The sequence below is a fragment of the Mastigoproctus giganteus genome, chromosome 8 (genome assembly GCF_048544385.1).
Source record: "Mastigoproctus giganteus isolate SK-2022 chromosome 8, ASM4854438v1, whole genome shotgun sequence".
Classification (NCBI taxonomy): Eukaryota; Metazoa; Arthropoda; class Arachnida; order Uropygi; family Thelyphonidae; genus Mastigoproctus; species Mastigoproctus giganteus.
Window position 1 is genome coordinate 15698550 of NC_143582.1, and position 18332 is coordinate 15716881.

Consider the following 18332-nt stretch of genomic DNA (forward strand, 5'->3'; position numbering starts at 1 on the left):
CAGAGGTCATCCACTGAAATTATGAAAAAGACAGCAATGTTCTTGCTTCTGTTTCTGACATAATCTGTATGCTAAGGTGCACGTGTGTGTGGTTGCCATGTGTTGCGAAGGCAAATTTAGATTTAGAATTTTGCAGTAAGATTATGATGGAATGTGCCAAAAAAAGTGGTTATGATACGTGGTGCATATAGATCATGGATGACCTTACAGAAGCAAGCGAAAAGAATTGAAAAAACTCGATAGACTAAAGTAAGGAATATTGGTATTAGCATACAGATCATGTCGGAAACAGAAGCAGGAACATTGCTGTCTTTTTCATAATTTCAGTGGATGACCTCTGATGAATACACTGAAATTGTGAAGGACACCGAGTTTTTTTCATCTTGGTCGCTTTTTCACTTCTTATCTTTATTTTAATTTCTGGTCTATTTCTTCCTCTTTTTCGTACCATATATAGCTCCCAGTGTATACCGTACATTCATTAGATTTAATTCAATAAAATCACCTTCTAGCGTTCTACTTACAATATTTTATACATAAAATATTTTATATAATACACACATTATGGCTGTAGGGTACGTTTTAGAATCAGCCGCTTTAGAGAATCAAATTCCAAAGAACTGATTCAAATCAATAAAATATACTACACTTTTACTGCTTATTAGAATTACATCTTCGGTTACAAGAATCAGTTTTGAATGATTCTGTGATATTTTCCTAAAGCACATTTCTGAAGGTCACAACCATAAAATAATAAAAACAATTTGCAGTTTTCAGTTTATTGGGCCTTTTTGTTTGTACAATCTGTTATAAACAGGTAGTTACTACAGCTTTAACTGAAAAAGAAATTGCCTGGCTGTTACTGATAATTTCGCAAAGGAGGAAAATGAAGGTGAACCCAAACAAATTCCGGATACAAAATGGCAAACTCGTGAAGCTATAGCTGTCCCGAGGAGAGTGTTGGAAGAAACTGGTGAAAGTGATCATGAATACAGACTGTTATACAATATTGAAAAATCTATAAATAGCCTTTGTAGTGATAATTTAAAGTAATCTAGAATAAGTGATTATTTAAAATTATAATCATATTACAAAGTGTTTAATTAATATGTACGGGTCTGTGCTCGCATCTTTTGATAAGATAAAATACTTACAGAAGCTTTTGACACTGTGTGTGTGTGTGTGTGTGTCTTCCTCAGTTATAATCCAGTTTTACTCAATCCCAAGAGGGGAGTAACCCTGACAGAGAAAACATTAATCCACAGTTAATTCTTCCTTCATAGATGTCAGATAGGACTTGTGGCAAAAATGCATGGAATGTATATAAATTATCAGGTGATACAGATGCCTACAGTAAATATAAATTAGGCTGCAATCAAGTCACAAAAGAGGTTAGGCAAGCTAAGGCAGATTATGGGAAGTCTCTGACAAAGAATGCAAAGTCAAGCAGCAACTTCTTTCTTATGTAAACGGTGGAATGAAGGGTTGAATAACATTGGTTCACTAGATATGGATGGATTAACTGTTGTTGATGATCCTGCACGTTGATGACTGAAGGGATATTTTAGAATTTATATTCTCACACACCTAGAACTTTTAAGGAATGGGGATGCCAAAAGTGAATCAAATTGTGGCTGGGACCAGAATGATTTTGTTATAACTGAGAGAAAAGTGGAGAAAAAAAAAAAAAAAAAAAAAACTGTTGGAGCTAAAGGTTAAATAAAGGGGGGGGGGGGAACCCAAGGTGGATGGAATCTATTCAGTGATTTTAAAGGAGGCAGCAAAAGAGGTAAGCAAACCTTTAGTCATGATTATTGAGAGCATCCGTGAATTCAGAGGGGTTTCCTATGGACTGGAGATGTGCAAAGGTAACCCCAATTTACAAAGAGGGATTAAAGTGAGACAAGTAATTACAGACCAGTTAGCTTGACTTGTTCCAGGAAAAATAGTGGAGTAACTGGTTAAAGAAGTAATGCAGGGCCATCACGTGACCACTGTAAAACTGCAGGAATGCAGTTATACAGTAGTCACAATACAGATTTGTTAAAGGGGAATACTATGAATACTATGATATAGTAACAAAGGAACTGGATGCAAAAAATATTTTTAACATCATTTTCTTTAATACTGTTGCACACAAAAGACTGCTATACAAATTGGAGCCATGTGGCATTAAGGCAAAGTTATTACTATGGATAAAGGGATAGTTGAGTGGGAGAAAACAAAATGGTTACCAATGGGTACTGTTTTTCTTTGACTAATGTTATTGGCGATTCCCAGAGTTCAGTGCTGGAACCACTTTTGTTTTCTATATTTATTAATGATACTGATGAAGACATTATCAGGCTTAATGTCTAAATTTGCATATGATATTAAGGTTGGCAGGGTAGTTAATCAGAGTAATTAGGGTATGTTACTGCAACAATAAATATAAACCAGGAATGGATTAACTGTTGATAATCCTGCACATGTTGATGACAAACTGAATGGATATTTTAGCATCTATATTCTCACACACCTGGAATTTTTAAGGGATGGGAATGCCAGAAGTGAATCAAATTGTGGCCGAGACCAGGATGATTTTGTGATAACTGAGAGAAAAGTGGCAGATGGGCTGAAAAGTGCAATTGCAGTTTAATATTGACAAATTCAAAGTACTTCATATGAGGAGCCACTAATCCCAGATTAATGTGCCAGCTGTGTGGTATTGCAATTAGGGCAGTGCAGAAGAAAAAAGACCTGGGGTGTAATTGTGCAGTCAGATATGAATTTCTCTGAGCAGCATAGACAGACTGCCAGGACAGCTTATGTGGTTTGTCAATGATATGCAGGGATTTTGCCAACAGGGATAGAGAGGTGATTATCCCTTTGTACAATGCAATGCTTATGCCACATCTTGAATACTGCACACAGGTCTGGAAGCCTTATTTTGGGAAGGATGTGGATCTGTTGGAATGTATGCAGAGATGAGCAACAAGACTAGCAAGGGAAAAAAAAGGCTGCTTTTACAAGGAAAGGCTTCAGTATTGCAACTTGCAGCATCCGGAGACTAGGCATCTACAAGGAGATCTGATTGAGGTATTTAAGGCCTTGAACAGAGTGGTAAGTTCAATGCTAATGGAATCCTTACTCTCGCTCAGGATACATATAAGGAAGTTTATTATTGGAACAAACTCCCATGTGATGCTGTGGATGTGGATAGTGAGAATAATAAGTTTATATAGTTATAATGAACTATATAAACTCTTAGAGGGAATGGATAGGAGAAAGGGGAGGTGTTGGCTTCCCCCCTTTGGTTGATGCTGCATAAGCTTGCTTTCTTGCATCATTTGCCACCACTACAAATAACACTACTACTAATAATAATAATTTGTAAAATTATTTAGAAAATATTTTTCTAATGATATTCAAATATGAAAAGATATTAAAAAAAAAAAACTTGCAAATTATTAGTAAAACGTTTTTAATCATTCATAATAATACTTATCTATGCACATGGGCATACAGAAATAGAACACCTGTTGCTTAACCTTACCGCTGTCTCTTAATGATTATCATCTGCTTCACCAACTCCAAATCAACCCACAGACTTTTCATGTCCACGTAGTACTGAACTGCTATGGAAATAATCAATTAAAAATTGTTATTAGAGATACAGCTCTTGTAATATCAAAAGATAAAAATTTATGCAGGTAGAATGAATTATAAAGAGCGCCATATAGCATTATAAGACTTATCCTTATTTCAAATAAACTAAAGCAGTAATGATCAATGAATATGAAATAATTTACTTGAAAATACAATCAAAATTTTTAAAAAAAGAAGCTCAATCTGACGTGGGCTAATAAACCATGGACTAAATATATTTTCTTTGAATATAGTGTCAATCCTATTTCTTTTCTCCATTTTTCACCATTTTATTGAAATTTTTACTGATTTTTTACTTTTTTTCTTCTAGGCCATTCCATTCTTTTGATGACGAATTTTGTTCTGTTCAAACAACTTTTTGTACTGCTGCAGTCATTAGAGTCTATGTGAAAATGCATTAGTGTTCTTTCTTTTCTACTCCCCTTTAAGTAATCAATGAGGCTTTCATTACTACTTCTGAAATGTAATCAAATTACATTCAGCCTAAGTACCTGTGTACACTGACATCACAATAGCAGAAAGCGACTATTTAGTTGGTACTCTTGAAAGCATTCTGCCAAGTTCCACAGTAATAGGCTCCACATAATGCAATATCACAGGGATGGCTTGCAACCACTGTTGAAGCTACCAGCCATTGTTTTTTGTTAAAATAATTTTTCTGATCAACTGTCAAGGAAATCATTATTACACAACCAAATAAGATTACAAAACCATAAAGGAACTCTCAAAGTCTTTGAAGCAAGGCTGAATAATTTCTAAGTAAATGTCTTCCAAATGAATTAATCATATAACTTTATTATGAATAATTTAAATTGGTATGGTGGGACACTGATTACCCAAACCAACTGGCAAATAATGCCAACCATATGCAATGTGCATATATTAATTATTTAATTTGTTTACATAAGCTAAAATATTTTAATAATAACAAATTAATGGATGGCTAATGAGGAGGCTTGACCAAACAACAGCAGGGTTTATAAACTATTTTTTATTCTTTTAAGTGATGACTGTTTTTGATGTACTGTAATTCAGAATATGACTGAAAGGTATGCTTTAAACACAGGATCTTCAGATAGATAGTAAAAAAAAAAAAAAAACCTGAATGCATTTTTTGAGAGGTATATATTATGGATTAATTATGCAAAATGCAGGAATTTATATCTGACCCTTCTGAGTTTTCAGGATTAGTTGGGAGAAAAGTAGTTATATTAAAACTACTTAGATTGGCTACTGTATGCCTACATAGCCTGCCTTACACATATATAGGGCATATGAAATTAAAAGTGAAAATGGAAGAAAATGCTAACCATGCGCGCGCGCACACACGGGCATAGCACCACAGATTCAACCTTAGATCCTCCAAGATATTAGCTAAAGAACATAAGAAATCAAGGGAAGGAATACTAAAATCATTTTTAACACAATCCATCAAGAATATTTGGAACAGAGGAAAAGTCACCATCTACCTCCCTTCCCCCACCACTGAATAGCACCTTTTTCCCACCCTCAGGTAAACAGATTCTGCACCTCCCACCTCTTTGCAATGATGGCAGTTAAGCATACCAATATGACACCAGTCACTGGTACTTATGCCCCCAATGCAGAATATTGAAAATTAACAGGACTGGCCTTCATGTGATGCCAATGACATTGTAATGATGCTGGTTATAAGCACTGTAGTGTTTTGGAAAAATATCTGCAAGCAGCATCATGCCCACAACTACATTACTCAATAGACATTTAACACTTCAAAGGTAGCCACAGAAAGCCTTACTAACTTGACTTCAATATGGCCGTTTATCCATAAGTCAATCTAAAGTAATCAATATTGTTTTTAATTGAATAACATCACCCAGTAGGTAAATCCACTATTCACTGAAAACTTAAAGGCACTGTCGTGCCTGGTTTAAGACTTATCTGAATCACTCATCAGACATCAAATAGCTCTAATTAGCAACTTTGTGCCAAGCAATGAATAAATTTATTGAATAGGATGCTATCAAAATGCAAATATTAAATAGTTTCAGAATAAATGGGTCATTTCTAAAGAGCATAAGCCAAGCTCTGTCACTGTCTTAGGAGGGACAATTCTCCTTAGACACCCGTGACAGAAAAACAGTGCTGTGTAGTGCTATTTTCTCAAACTATTTCAATACATGCAATGAAACAGTACACACTTCATTACTAAATTGTTGCTGTTTGTATTGTAATTATTATATATCAGATACACATAACTTCCAGAGCTGCGGTAAGTACTATCAGTTTTTAATACAAAGCCATCATCTGAGGAAGGCCCATCAAGGAAGTAAGAGATCCCCCATTTTGCATAATTTATTCATAGTTAACAAATACATCTCATCACTGCAGCAAAGCTCTGGCAAACATATAAAACTATAGTACTACACAGTAATTTATTTATGGAGTGGCATTTTAAGTGAATTCAAATTATGTGAGGTACCCCTGCACTGTATCATATTGTCCATGGTGTTGCAAAAGGTGTATGAAATGTAAAAGTAACATCAATCTCCAGTTAGTTAATTGATGTCCCACATGACAAATAAAAATAATCCAATGAATACCATGCATTTAATTTCAAAGATACTATGATCAACAGCACAAAATATTAGAAACTGAATACATTACAGATCTTACTTTTCAGTTAGAGAGCAACTAATAAATTGTTTTTATATAACCAAATTAATTTTAGTTATATCTTACAGAAGAGTTATCCTTAACTCTCAACCATTGGTGTATTATCCGAGAACGCCTGCCCTCATTCTACCAAATTTATACCTTCAACCACCAGTTATCACTAGATGATGCAGCATCTTCTGTTTCAGTTATGATTAATTGTTGATTACAAAAGTTAATGGCTTAGTCTGTGACTAACTGAAAGAGTGTGCCAATCAATATTTTTGTATTGTAATAAACTCTAGTATGTCAATGTTTCCTGATGAGTGGGCAGGTGGACATATAAAAAAGGAAAGTATCCCTGCACAATGGGCTCATTAAAATTGAGCACACAGTATATATATATATAAAAATAAGTGGGAGGGGAAAAAATTTTTCAAGAAATGAGGAATGGAATAAAATTGATAATTTATGATTAAAAAAAAAAAAAGAATTTAAAATATAAGAACAAATGGTAACATTATATGACAATAACTCCAATAAACACCATGCAACTGTTTATTTTCCAATTTGTGGGATATTTAGGAGTTAAATATATTTATAACTAAAATGTAAACTATTACTATCTCATAAAGCAGTGGTCTCCAAAGTTGGGTGAGATGATCCGCAATAAATCAATATTTATCAATTATGAAAACTTTAGTATTTTGAAACGTAACTGAAAATAAAAATTATAAATAAATGTTTTTTTAATACTTTATTTAATATGCAGCTTTGTTTGATCATGCATATTCAAGTGCATGCATTTTGTACCTGAACTTCAATTTGATTTGTTTTTTATTTTTTTATTTGTGATATTTTAAAATTACATATGATTTTAGATATAATGCTTTCCATGTAAATGATCTATAAATAAAAATAATAATAATAAAATAAACATGTATTTAATTTTTTATTATGGGGTGCACGCTAGTCCTTTTAAGTAAAATAAGGGTGCACGACCAAAAAAGTTTAGAGACCAGTCATAATGAACACACAGTCAAACAATAACATAAAATGAAAATTAACGTAATTTTCTTTAAAGAAGGAATACCACCTGTTACAGTATTATTAGTGAAGGGAGGTAAAGTGATGGGAGAAATCAAATTCAAAGAAATGACAGGCTATTTTTGATATTACAGAAAAAAGAAAATCATTGGCAACTCAAGGTCGCTCACTGGATATCTCCCTCTCATGAACATAGGAGTATGCCTAGTGAATGACTTCGAGCCATTCACTGCTTTTCACTGACTATACTACAAATGATTCTTAGCAGAAAAGAGGTAATGGGGGGGGGGGGGGCAGACTTATAAACTGAAAAGATGCAAAATGCATTAATTCATTCATCAAATACCATGTCGGAATGCATCATTTCCAAAACTTATTTTCAATAAAACGTATTAAACTTTTGAGCACTTTTATAATTCATTCTGTTAATGATGAAGGGTTTATAATTCATTTGAAGTTTTATTTATAGATACAATTCAAATTATTTTTACTTATAAACAGTGAGGTAAACAAAGGAGTCAAAAATTATGCAATCTATAACAGTGTGTTACTGATTAAATGGGTCATGAGTCAAAATTACATGCACTTATGGGATGAGGAATGTACAAATACTAGCTTACAGATATTAATATTATTATTTTTCAGAATTATGGACTTCCATATAAGAAAAATTTTACTGGTCTTCATTTTGCCAGAAATATCATGGCTTCCCAGAATGTGATTTTTTAAGTGTCATATTCTGTCACTGTTTTTTTCACAAAATATGCACTCAGACCTTAACTAAAGATAATTTAAAGCATGATATTTAGAAGAAAAGGTAATATTTGTTTGTAACTTGCTAGAACAATACTTGGAAGTTACAGACAGCAACTGTGCAAAAAAAAAAAAAAAAAAAAAAACCCCTCACTACTGAGATTTTTTTTTAAATAGTGCCAGAGGCATACCATACAATACAAATTCTAAAATCTACAAGATGAAAACAATTGAATTTTTGAGTGTTGACTTTAATAACAATTGTATCACAACAGTTCACTAGTCATATTCAACCTTCTTTTCCAACCCCCCCATTGCTCAAAATAATTTAAATTCTGCATACCTCCCCCACCAAGAGTATATTTCAAATATGATGTACAGGGAGCATCCGCAATAACATTCTTCAAGTTGTGCTCATCTGTAATTACAAGCTCAAAAATGTATGTTCCAACATTGGCCAATGCCAACAATTCGTAATAGCACTCAAATTTATATTATGAATTCTGTAAGAAACCAAGAATTTTTGGTGTTTTATTTCTGCATACTATTTGTTTTATATTTTATGCAATAAAATAAATACACATAAAACTATGAGACAAAATCACTATACTGACTTTACTGTGTGCTAATTGCAGCAGCGCACGCACACACACACTGTATGCTGAAAATATTTGGTTTATTATTTATTTTTATTTATACACAGCTTTATTTGTTCTTTGCTTGTGTTAAGGTTAGTTCATGTATATGGATTAAACTTTCAGTGACTTGAATCCTAAAAATTTTATCATTTATTCTGTATACATAAATAAAACTGTAAAAAAAGTCTTTACAGCATACAGTTGATGATTTAAAAAAAAAAAAAAAAAAGCATTGATTCAAAAAGGAGAATCAATGTGCTAATATGAAGCAGTTGCTAATTTAAGTGCTTTTACTTTCATAGTGCTCATTTACTGATTGCATATGTGCACCACGGCACATCTTTTTTTTTTTTGGTAGTTGTTGGAGCATACGCTTCTGTGGCCATAATGCACCTCCCAAGGTTTTTTGCAGTACTTTGATCCAAGCCCGAGGCAGGAATCGAACCTGCGACCTTTGGGTTGCCAGGCAGGCACTTTACCCACATGGCTAGCCCGGTCAGCACCACTGCACATCACAAAATATGTGAACGAGGCAATTTAAAACTGCTAGCCGCAAAACCATCTCTCCCACCTTCATATAACTGGATGTTTGCAAGTTCTGCAATCTAATGTGAAAGACATAAGTTGCTTGCTGTTCACACAGAACATTTTATATCAGCTTAATGCTGAGGACCAGGGGAATGAGAGGCCCTTTTGAGTTAGTGGCCAATGATTATTAATGAGTAGCTAATCTTCAGTATCTGGAAAAACTAGATAATCTCATGACCTAACAAACTTCCACCATACCATAAATAAAATTATGCCCTGTAAGAATTTTTATGGCTTTGAGTGAAATTTCCACTCCACCAGCAGCATTCAGAGGAGGGGAAGAAAACAAAACCTAGAAAATCTGGCAGAAACTGATTGTCTAGTGTTTATTTTTTTAATGCAATACTATGGGAATATGCATCCTCATATAAAATTATTATTCATGAAATGCTCATCCACCTTACGGCTAAAAATTCAAGATCAATTAATAGCACATAAGACAGATGCCTCCTGTACTCAATTTCAATAAAAGTAAACTATTTCGAATTGGTATTTTTTTTTTTTTTCCGGTAATTATTCACTATTGAAATCTTTAACTGCATAGTGGTCAGGAAGGAGTATTGTGAGTCAGAACTGAAAGGACATTTACTCTGAATCCAAAACATAATACGAAATAAACAAAATATCAAAAAATAATCAAGCCCAATAGTTAAGAATGAATCATTTGTACCTACTGAGTATAAATATATATCAGTATTTACAAAGTTGTTTAGTTTTGTAAGAATGAATCATTTTTACCATATCCAAAACTATGTTCCACAGTTTTGCTCAAGCATACAAAAGCAAGATCCACATGGTAAAAATTTTAGTTAAGTGTAGTGTAGACAATATTTTAGTGCCTGAAGTAGAGTAGTATTCAGCAAAATGTCACAGGCTTTTTTTTAGGGGGGGGGGGGGAATTATTTATTTACTTTATTATTATTACTAGCCATATAGTGCAAGGAAGCCTGAGGCTTATACTGCACCAGCTAAAAAAAAAATTTCCAAGTTACCCAGAGAGAGAGAGAGAGAGAGAGAGAGAGAGAGAGAGAAGTAGAAGGTATTAACCAAGAAGAGAAGAATGATGGTATCCAGCTCAGGACCCTGGGTGTGCCAAGCCCATACTCACCAGATGTGAGCCCCTGGGGTTAGGCAACTTCACTTAAAGTACTCTAGTATCATACATTGGTTGAGAAGATGGAAGACAGCTGCTGAGTGGGTTGAATTTCCGTATTTCCAATTTTCAGGATACTTACAAAGGGAGGTTATTTTTGGCAAGATTGGAGCTCAACTATGAAAATGTAAGTTCACTAGCTGATGGACTGGTTTGGAAGAAAGAAGTGAAATTACATATGCTAATTCAACAGAAGAGTACCCACAGAAACATCTGCAGAGAAGGCAGGCAGCAGAAAGTATCTGTATGGTGAGGATTCGTCAATTAACTTGATTTTTTTTTTTTTTTTTTTCCCTTCCCTTGCAAGTTAGATAGGACTGGAGATCAGTATTTGAAAAGTTGTAGCTATTTGAAGAGCACGGTTTGTCAATCTGGGAAGGTAAATGTAATATATCATCATAAGTAAAATAAATGGTATTTTCAATCAATGAACAAATCATTAACAACACTGGAGGGGAGGGTTCATAAAAGAAGAGAACCCTAGGAGGAAAGCTAGCATTAAAATCAGCCACCTATCATAACCAGGAGTATTTGGCAAACATAACTAGAAGCCTCAAAATTGTCAATCATTAATCAGATGAAGGGTGAGATAGAGTAAGATTTGGCAGCTGATAGATTTCCCCATTATTATGGAATGAGTTAAAGCAAGCACAATGGAATAACTGAAAAGCACAGATTTATTACCCTTCTGGAAAACTGACTGGACATGAGTAAATTTTCATGCAGAAGGAAAAACATCAGTGTAAAGGACTGTAAAAAGATGACAAGAAAGGGTGGGAGCAATTGATTAAGGACATGAAGAATTATTGGCACCAAGGTCGTTCAAGATCCTAAAATCTGTTAGAAAGTCAAAGGCATTGAATGGAATGCGCTTGATATAACAGGAGATTTAAAAAGAAATTTTTAGATTTTTTTTTCTTTGTCAATTTTAGTGCTGTTAAAAATTAACAAGGTGAAAGATTTGCTTTAGGATGTAAGTATAATGGGATAATGTTCAAGTTGGGTGTGGTTTCCAACTATGATGAGTGATAATGTTTATTGCAAAGAGATAGTGAAATTACATATAGAAGGGGAGGAAAAGTTACTTTACACAATTTTTAGATATATTTTACTATTTCTAGTGGTCTTAATACTTCTGAAGGGCCTTCATGCTGGTCAGATTATAATATTCACAAGGAATTTAGTGACATTGCCAAATTGTAAAGTATGATTTTTGTGTTTGACTAAGGGATACACATTACTGGAGTGTCTCTAACCTTTTTATCACAAGAAATTCTACTTAAAAGTAATTTTTTTAAACTAATGTTTCTTCCTCACAGTACATTATCCCCCTCAAAAAATAATATATATTTTATTATTATTTCTTTTATTCATTAAGCACTTGCAGTTCCCAATTTGGGAATCATTGCTCCAATTGAATATCACTTTACAAAACAAAATTAAAATTTTTAAAATAGCTTTCTATTTATGCTATAAATCAATTAACAAAAAGTACAAAATAACCCTTGGGTATTATCAAGAGGATCTTTGACTTACCTTGATATTAATTAAATATTCCAGTTCTGTGCTTTCACAGGTTCATATATATGTTCCTCCTCAAAACTAAGTAATCATGGCAACTGCTAATTTACAAAGGTCTTAAAACAAATTAATTGAAAATGCCCAGACAACAACCTATTTATTAAAGACTGAAGGAAATCTTTGGCAGCAGCATTACATCAGTGTGCAACAACAGCTGATAATCACCTAAGGACTGCATGCAAACTACAAAACATTTGAACAGGCTTAAAATAAGGTAATGCCTACTATAATACTTAAACTAAATGAAGTATTTAAATAGTTTTGTGACCTTGAATAGATGTATAGCAATCATGTCTTTTCAGAATCAAGCAAATGCAATGATTGATAAATATGAATATATAGTAAAATCCTGTTACAATGAACTCTGTAAGTGCATGCATTTCATTGCACCAAAATTTTACTTTAATGAATAGGGCAGAAAATTATTTAAAAAGGATCATTGTTTTTGTAAAAATTAGCCACACTTTTATAATATACAGGGTGTCTCAAAAATACACAGCATAACTTCAGGAATGAGTTCCTCATATGTAGGAACTCATATATAAAAAATATTTTATATCAACATAGTTCCGGAAATGCTTGGTTCCCGAGTTATTAACCGGAATTCTTATCTCCCTCAGGTGATAAAGCACACTTCATGCACTGTGGCACTCCCGCACATCTCAGCCACCTAGCCCTCAATTACCTGTATCGAAGGTTTCCTGGTTGGTGAATAGGTAGAGGTGGACCAACTGCCTGGCCTCCACGCTCACCTGATTTAAACCCACTAGATTTCTTCTTTTGGGGCTATTTAAAGTCACTGGTGAATTCGACTCCGGTAGCTGGTGTGGAAACTCTCCGCAATCGAATTGTGGAAGGTTGTGAGACAATACAAAACATGCCAGGAATTTAGCATTGTCTTTGCAAGTCCATGAGACGTCGATCTGAAGCCTGTATTCAGGCAGAAGGTGGACATTCTGAACAATTACTATAAGGTGATATGAACAGTTAAGTATCATAGATAGACCGTCAAAACTCGGAAACCAAGCATTGCCGGAACTATGTTGATATAAAATATTTTTATTGTCTACATATGAGGAACTCATTCCTGAAGTTATGCCGTGTATTTTTGAGACACCCTGTATAGAAGTGATTTTATTTTACCTAAATATTGACTTCAAAATCAATAAAAAATTATAAACAATATTGTTTTCAAGGTCCATTTTGAAAGGTATTTTATTTTATTTTTAAGAAATACCACCCATTCTGTACAGTAGATAGAACTGTTACTTTTCACATATTAATACACCAGTTTTGCTCACCCCCAATCCCCAATAGGAAAATTCAACTTAATGAAATCAAATATGCTGGGATTAAAAAAAAAAGTTAGAAAAAAAGGTAAGGTGTGATCATAATTGTTTTACTGGATCTTTTAAAACTTCCATTTTCAAAGTGAATGAATGGGTCACACAGTAACATTCATAATTTCCCAATAAAATTCTTCTTTTGTTGTATGTATACCAGCACATTTTAAGCATAGGTGGAATAATAGTTAAAATAGTTTGTTGCACTGAATATTTCATTAAAACTATTTCAATCAAATGAGACTTACAAAGTACTAATAATAACGGACGTCAGTCAAGACCTAGAAATATTTCTGTTACATTGAAATTTTCATTAAAACAGTATTCACTATAACAGGATTTTACTTTATTTATGTACTAAAGTCAAGAAGTTCCTGGACTGGCTGCACAGCAATAGTCATTGGCGTACACAGGATGCTATCATGGGTGGCAATATAAAAAAAAAAGTGACCATGGAAACTAATAAAATATTGATCAATAATTATTTTATATAAATCAAAATCAGGTAAAAATATTAAAATTAAATGATTGTTGACTTTTACTATTTCGTTTTTGGTTACTACACTACATATAAAAATTATAAATGACAAGAAATTATTGCAGAATACCAGACTAAATTTAACATCTAATAAAAAAAAAAAAAAAAAAAAATCACAAAAATTTTAACTGTAAATAATATTAGTACATATATATTTATTTTCTTGCAAATGTAGCTCAAGCTGAATTGGGATTTTAGCCAATTCATCAAGTACTTCTGTTGTAATTATAATACCACAATGAATATTTAATGATGCCAAACATTCAAACAATCCTCGCTATTATAACATACAGCATGCATGTGCGCAATCCCACCCTGATATACCCCACCATGCATGCCATACACACTCAGTAGTAGTACAAGTCAAGTAAAAAATGATAAATTCTTTTCATAAGAAAGCTCATTTTAAATGTGACATTTAATATTCCTGCTAAGAATTATACTATTACTGATTAAAACACATGCGTAGGTCTAATGGTGGTGGTGGTGGTGGTGGTGGTGGTGGTGGTGGTGGGGAGGGGTCTGATCCCCACCCTACCTGTATATGCCACCAGCCACAGGTCAATAAATGCAGCAAGATTTGCTGTTGTCGTATTCCACGTTTCAACCTGAATCCGTGTTTGAAGAAAAGGATTGTTACTGTCTGCATTTAAAGTGCATTTATTTTATCATAATTTCTGAGTGAGAAAAATATCAAATTTGAAACATTATGCAAATATCAAATTTTGAGAATGTTTAGGAAATTCTTAGTCTGAAACATCGGAAATGATGTGTCAGGTTTACAGAAGATCCTGTCTTGTACTACCCTGTTTGAATGGCATTGAATTCAAAAAAGGAAGCAAATATTTGGCACATAATAACTATGCTGAAAGACCTTTAACTGCTTGCATGCCCAAAATATTGAAACAGTTGGACCAACTTATGAATCAGAACCACTGAAATGAATGGAATTTAAAGAAATATTTTAACATGCATTGTGTTACTCAGTACAATGAAGAGATAGCAGCTTGCAATAATTTTACAACATCTAATAATGATTTGTAGTTCCTACAGTCCATCTTGCTGGAATGAGACTCTGTGTTTTCTCTACACCCCAGATGTAAATCACTGAATTGGATACCTCATTTGAAAGCACAAAAATTTTGGCAACACAGGTCAAAGAGGAAAGTAATTCTAAAAGATTCTGTTGACCATCATATTTTGCACTAAAAAGTCATTTATCAAGGTGCCACTGTGAATTAAGAATGACAGGTATAGGTGTTGTCAGCTGTGAGAGGTAATTCAGCAAAAGCATCCAGAAAACTGGACAGTGAAAGATTTTGGCACTTTGCACAATAAACTTACACAGCACTCAACTTCTCATACAAAAGATTTCAAAATAAAATACTGTTGTGTTACCCCCCCCCCACCCCCAAATATCCTGACCTCTCACGTGCAATTTTTGATTTTCCCAAAAAATTAAACATTTATTTATGAGGCCATCAATTTGCAGAAAACAAGTTATAGTTGCAACTCAAGATGCTTTCCACACTATTTAGCTAGAAGAATAGTTCTATTTAGAAGAATAGTTGATACAATTGCTGGTAGCAGCAATTGTATCAACTATTCTTCTCTTTCTCTTTTTACCATAGTATGTCACTATTATTACCATATTGGTAATAACAGTTAATAGTGACATACTGACAATTACCATAATCATTAGAAATATATTGTTTTAGGGCAACAATGAATTGGCATCTAAGGCCATAATGTGCCAAGTCGAGTCATAGAAAGAGAAAGTCATATAACTGAAAATAGGTATATAATTAAGGTTTTCCACAAGATTAAAAATTTCAAATTCTTTAATTATCTAAATTTTCCAGGTCTGTGGAAACTGATATATAAGCAATTCAAACTAGAGAACAGTTTTGTGATGATTCTGCATAAGAGTTCAGATATTAAAACACAGCAGCCAATCACTTCTAAAATACAGACTCGCTCCCCATCCTAGGATGATATATGAGAACCCTTGCATGAAAAATGTTAAATTTAGATTTAACCTTTTGCATGTAGGGCTTAGATTTTAAAAGAAATAATAAATTACCAAGGGGCAAATGAGTAAAGACTTAAGACAAACTGGAGAAACTGTAACAGGTTATGAGAAAAATACAGTATATTGCATTTTACTGAAAGTCCATGGTTAGAAGTACAACTTGCTTGCAGGAACACACATTGGACACTCAAATATACAGACTGCATTAAAAGAGTGTGGCCCATTACAACAATGTTGTCAATAATACTTCTTTCCCATGACTTGACAAGACATTATGAACACCCTGTACACCATTTGTTTGCTGTGAGGTGTATATACATTACATTCCTTTGTAGAAAAATAAGAGAAATTTACCTCAATATGATACTCTCCAGAAATTAAAATGAATGTAACATTAATACAAAACGATTACAGTAAAAAAAAATTTTCTGTAATCATTTTATTGTATTTTTTATGGTAACGTTATATTCATTTTAATTTCTGGAGAATATCATATTGGAGTAAATTTCTCTTATTCTTCTACAAATATTAAAATTAACGTAGAACATATTGAGCACAATAGCTATGATCTATACTATCAAAAACATTACATCCCAGGAATTAACACTTGTAGTTCAGAGCAATTTGGAAAAACTCATCTTCACTTTATGGGTTTTCATTCACTTTAAACAAACTCACTCGGCACCTGAAGGAAAACCCTAAAAATCATTCTTCCAGCAATTAACATAAATTTTAACTCAATACCTTCTGGCATTCAGTTGGTGTTGACAAGCCTTAGAGTTCTCATGTACATATGGTGTGGAATGAACAATTTAACCCAGTGACAGGAGCATCCCTGGATAAAGTATGCCAAAGTGATTTTTTCTAATTTAAACAAAATCTATACATGTGACATTAATGCCAAATTTCTCAATTATTGTTTCCGATCAATCTACATTATTGTTTTGTTACTGAAGAAGTGTGGCCATAAGAATAAAAAAAAATAATAATAAGAACCAAGCATTCCCTTAATGCCTATTTATACATATTAATTATCTTGTGTTGAAAAACAGGAATTTAAAATTAACTGCATCTTTCCCATCCAATTACCAAAGCATGCTATCTAACCTCTGATCAATGTGTTTCCAACTGAAGGTGTTCAGCCACTTCAGGTGTTATGTTTTTCCAAAATGGACCAATAACTGCATGATGTGAGATACTCGATCTTAGTTTCTTTCGAGTTTTGCTTGGCAACAGTAAAGATAAAGCCCAAAGGTGGCATTTTTTAACACATGAAAAAACATGTCTAAGGCATGGTAAAGGGGGATTTTATTTTTAAAAAAATAATTAAATATATATGCTTTTAATATAAACAAAAAAAGATTATTTACAGTTGTGTTCATAATAGATTGAAAATAAAGGGAGGCATCAAAAGTGAACAATTTTAAATTTTTTCATGCCAATTTTAAGATCATAAAATGGCATACCTGATCCCAAGGTGCATCTGTCAATGAGAAGCAATTTGCGTGCCTGTCAGAGGATTAAAACTACAAGCAAAATTACTGAACTTTACTTGAAGGCTATTCCATAGTCCATGACAGCATCTAAAGTCATCATTACAATCTATAAGAGAGGTTTGAAATGAAGTTGTCACTTGCCAAGATAATACAGTTGGTGTAAATTCAACATTCACTGAGACAAATTAGAAGCAATAGCAACTTAGATATGTTTCAAAATTTATGCTACAAAACCTGGGATTGGTAGCGGCATACACTATAAATAAAAAGAAATATACAGGTGACCCCCGCTTAACGCTGATAATTCGTTCCAGAAAAACAGAGCACTAAGTGAATATGTGCTAAGCGAGCGCAGCATTCCCATAAGGTAACATATGTATTTGTGAGTTGCGGTCGGTGCCATAGGATATTTCCTAATCAACAATAAATGGTAGTGAAAAGACGCACAAATGTCGGTCAAAATATTTAATATTCAAATATGTGTACATATAAAATATTCTGCATTATATAAGTATATAATTATGTGGTAACTACTTACGTATCAAAATTAAACTTAAAATTAAAAACTTGTTGAGAGGTATAACACATAATACCCCTCATCAATAATTTTAACCAGTTCTTTTTTGAAAGTTTTGACTCCTTGATCTGCACTTGTGGCTTCTCCCTGGATTTTAAATCTATTCAACCAGCCCTTACTAGTTTTAAATGGTTCCACATTTTTTTTTTTAGGTGAGTTTTCTTCAGATATTCAAATATATATCATATAGGGTAATCACTCACTCTCTCTCTCTCTCTTTTTTAAATAAAATTTAACTTAACTGAATTCTGCATCGGATGTTATCTTCAATAAAATTACTTAGTCTCTCCATTTCAATCCTAAT

At 33.2% G+C, this 18332-nt stretch overlaps 1 protein-coding gene across 3 annotated transcripts in view; it reads right to left on the minus strand.

Moving 5' to 3' along the window:
- LOC150081292 (splicing factor, proline- and glutamine-rich-like) overlaps positions 1-18332 on the minus strand; it is a 288175-nt gene that overhangs the window by 23434 nt on the left and 246409 nt on the right. Inside the window, exons 8-9 of one of the 3 annotated variants that reach the window (XR_016547290.1) lie at positions 17422-17557; positions 3536-3617 (exon numbers count right to left, since the gene is read on the minus strand). The gene's annotated coding sequence lies outside the window, so the exon portion shown is untranslated. The remainder of the gene's footprint in view (positions 1-3535; positions 3618-17421; positions 17558-18332) is intronic. The other 2 variants (XR_016547292.1, XR_016547291.1) reach the window with 2 other exon arrangements.